At 37.6% G+C, this 3,756-nt stretch overlaps 1 long non-coding RNA gene across 1 annotated transcript; it reads right to left on the bottom strand.

Moving 5' to 3' along the window:
* Nucleotides 1-393: 393 nt before the first annotated feature.
* Nucleotides 394-2,523, bottom strand: LOC121907470. Its single transcript, XR_006098883.1, has 2 exons — nucleotides 2,438-2,523; nucleotides 394-1,220 (listed from the first exon to the last, which is right to left on the bottom strand). It is a non-coding gene; the product is annotated as an uncharacterized LOC121907470 (long non-coding RNA).
* Between the last annotated feature and the right edge of the window lie 1,233 nt (nucleotides 2,524-3,756).

Below are 3,756 nucleotides of genomic sequence, written 5' to 3'. Positions count from 1 at the left end.
TTTTATGAATCTTTATTTTCAACCCCAGAGGATTTATGGTTTCCCGATCATCAAAGTATAGCTGAATCTGTAGGGCATTTGGATGTCTTTTATTTTGTGTCATGCCTGGCAAAGTGAGCACCATCACAGTAATCATGCATCTTTTCATCTGTACTCTTGTGAGATTGCAAATAAAAGGTCTGCATTTTCTCATCACAGAATATAAATTTTAGTGTCTCAAGTATGAAAATATACTGAAAAGTATTAGCTGTTAGTGATTGGCTAATGCACTTGTTCTTGTGGTGTCAGCTCTGTGGCCTAGGAAGATTTCTGTTGGCTTCACAAGAGAATATTTATCTTTAAAATATTTAGTCATTTTATAGGGGTTGTCCAAATCATCAAATACATTTGGAGTACTTTCAAAGTCTTTAATGAGACAACATCCTTATTGTCTTGTGGTACTGACAAAGTTCTCAGCAATGAAGTGATGGATGCTTGAAGGCTATCTGCTGTCCTGTCCAATAGTTCTTTAGTGCATGTTACACTCCTTTGTACATCACTTAAAGTTGTATTTGAAGCAGAGTACATTTTTGTGACAAAAGTAGGTGAAGATAAGTCGGTCTCTACATCAATATCCTCATCTTATGTTGCAGTGTCCTGTATTACATCAGTTTCTTCACAGATGGTGGTTGTATTGTCATCCAAAGTCTGATTAGACAAATTGCTTGTATAAGTGTCCCCAGATCTATGTTCTCTGGAATGATGCCTTGAGTAGGAATTCAGATTATGGTTAGTCTGCTGGCAGCTATTTTGACTGCAGATAACGGTATAATCCTGACTGTCAGATAGAGAATGCACTACATGTAGCAGTTTCCTGATCTCAACAGTAACTGGCTGTTTACATATAGGGTAATGATACATGCTGAGTTGATTTAGGCCAAAGCCTGAAGCTTGCCAATGAGCTCTAACACTTTGGATCGTCTTGCAGTCTTTGACACTGGCAAGTCATAGATACTGTAGTAGGATAAGCAACATTGCATACCCAGTAAAACTTGAACAACTTATCCAAGGCACAGGTTAGGCTGTGCAGTGGAATGGTGATCTTGTCATTTTGGGCAACAATGACGAACTGGTGTGCTTGGCTGGTCAGATGGCTGATGCACACTAGCTGTGGCTGATGGGTCTGCTGATGGGTCCTCAAAGATCCCTAATTGCTGTTAAAAAGGGAGGGGATACTGGTCCTATGTTTGAGAAAAGAAAAACACACAACAAACTTCTTGAACACTGGTTTCAACCCTAAAACATTCCAAATATTGAATGTCCTTCACAAATAGTAAATCACATTTGAGATGATAGGCAAAAATCAAGGAGCTGACATCAGATGTCTGTGTTAGACAATGCAACCTCTGCTTTCTGAGGAAACCAGGTTAAGAGAGATCCCATAACAGTCTAAAAAGGAATTCCACTGATATTGACGTACAGATTGTAATCTTGAAAAAGTAGAGAGTTTAATTTATACTTGAATGTGAAAATGCCATCAGAAGTCTTGCCGAACCCAGCATAGGCCAAGGAGCCTACCAGTGGAGCCTATGTACACCTATATACTACCAAAATGTAACTGTGCATAGGGTGATGCAGCACTGCAGGCTGGAGGAGAGATTAGCAAAAATGTCTCATGGAACTATAAATGCTCAACCCCCCGAAACCACCACAGATAAAGCGCCTATGTGGAAGTCTATATCAGCCTTAAGGCCTCAACCACTCTGTGTGAGTGTGTTAAGGCAATTAGCTAGTACATTGGCTAATTCCCTTTAAAGACCACCTCCAAACAGTGAACTGCTTACAGTTGGCAGTGTCACTACTTTTGAATTTTGTTAGGCCTAAACATAGCCCAGACTGTCATGGCTGATGTTGAATTTATTTTTTATATTCATTATGGTGGGTAAAAAAGAACATCTGTAATCATAACACTTTTACCACCTCTGCTCTTCCTCATCCCTACAATCCCACCCTTATCCCCTTTTCCCCCTACCACCCCATGGACTCTCTGGGCCCATGCTGGCCTGGTCTGTTTTTATTTGACTAAATGTGTTTACTTTTACATGTTACATATTTATTTATATATTGTTAATCTATGATAACTTCTGGTTCAAATTTCAATAAATTCTATTTATATTTGCACTCCTTTTCTCTTTATTACTGACTGAAAATGTTAGATTTCACATCCAAATCTGACTGTCAATTGAAAGGACAAGCAAATCATACAATACAAATCCACTTGAAGATAACTAAGGAGCCTTACACCCAGCACTAGAGCCTGAGAAGGTTTTGGGGAGTGCCTTTTGTTTGCTGCTCCGATAAGAGTCTAGTTTAAACACAGAAGAATGTGTGCACATCCAAACAAATCAGTGGGTCAGGTGCTGGCTAAAAGGGCTCAAAGTGAAAAACAAAGAATTACCTGCATACTGAATAGTTTTGAAGCCTCCTAGAAGGTATAATTTATTTGCCATATTGAAAACTCTGAGAAGGTCTTCCTCAGGCAAATACCCAGATACAGGCATTGTGAGGCTTATATTTCAAAAACAAACATAATCAGCTGATTGAATGCACCTGTGAAAAATAGGTGCATTCTATCAGCCGATTGCATGGAGGTTTTTTGGCCTCACTATATAAAGGATCACAATACCTGTGTAAATACCCACAAGGCCTTCTCAGTGGTCGCAACATCACAGATAAATGATAACTCTTAGGGTGCTTCAAAACTATTCTGTGTGCAGAATGCTTTATTTTCCACACAGCCTCTCAAACTAGGTAAAGAATTATGCCATATCATATTATTGATCCAAAATCAGAGATATCTACTGTCCCATCACAATATTGTATATATTAATATATAATAATATAACAGTTATTCCACCCAGCCCCAATGAAAACAGCAATCAGACTAAAAAATTCACCTAAGAAACAATTTGAATTAAAATTGGATTCAAAGCCACTTTTTGTTCAATTCAGATATCTATAACATAACCTACAATACTAAATTACTGTGTAACACACTTCAATAACTTAAGTATCCATAACATAAAATCAAACTAACCATGGATGTTACCTTTTTGATGTTTGCAACTGAAGTAAATGAGAGAATCAGAAAAATACTCTTTTTAACGCTTTTTATTTTACAGATTTTTTGTGCTCTTTTTAAACATGCAGTGAACTGTTTCTTAACTTTGACACACAATTCCAGAAACTATCCATATAAACATTGACCATGGAGGTTGTATATGTATTTCACATGATACATAGTTAACAGATCAATATCGCCTTGGGCCCCGTTTATGCAGACTCTAAGAGATATTGAACAGTCTTTCATATGCTTAGTCTTTATTTGACAAGGGCAAGCCCCTGACATTAAGCAGCAATATCTGTGTGATTTAAAGTAGGCTCCATATGTAAAGGTTCTATGTACAACTTAGTATGTTATATTTGCATGTTTTGTCTTGATGTAGCATCTCAGCATTCTATGATTTTTAAGAGTATTTCCTGGACAATTGGGCCCCATTCATGCAGACTCCAACTTAAAATCATCCTGGCAATTGGTGGGGTTCTCTGTATACAAGTGCCTCTCCAGTATGTACTTCTCTGTATATGCAGGCTCTAAATTAATATCTAACAGTTGAGTATATCTCAGATATGCAGGCTCAATATTTACAATGTTGTCCAAAGAGAGTTAGGCTCAGTACTTGCCATTTTCCATGTTCTAAGTCTGAAAACTACAAA

Source organism: Thunnus maccoyii, chromosome 11 (assembly GCF_910596095.1).
Source record: "Thunnus maccoyii chromosome 11, fThuMac1.1, whole genome shotgun sequence".
In the NCBI taxonomy this organism is placed as follows: domain Eukaryota; kingdom Metazoa; phylum Chordata; class Actinopteri; order Scombriformes; family Scombridae; genus Thunnus; species Thunnus maccoyii.
The sequence above is the reverse complement of the archived record's forward strand: the minus strand, read 5'-3'. Positions and strand labels throughout refer to the sequence as shown.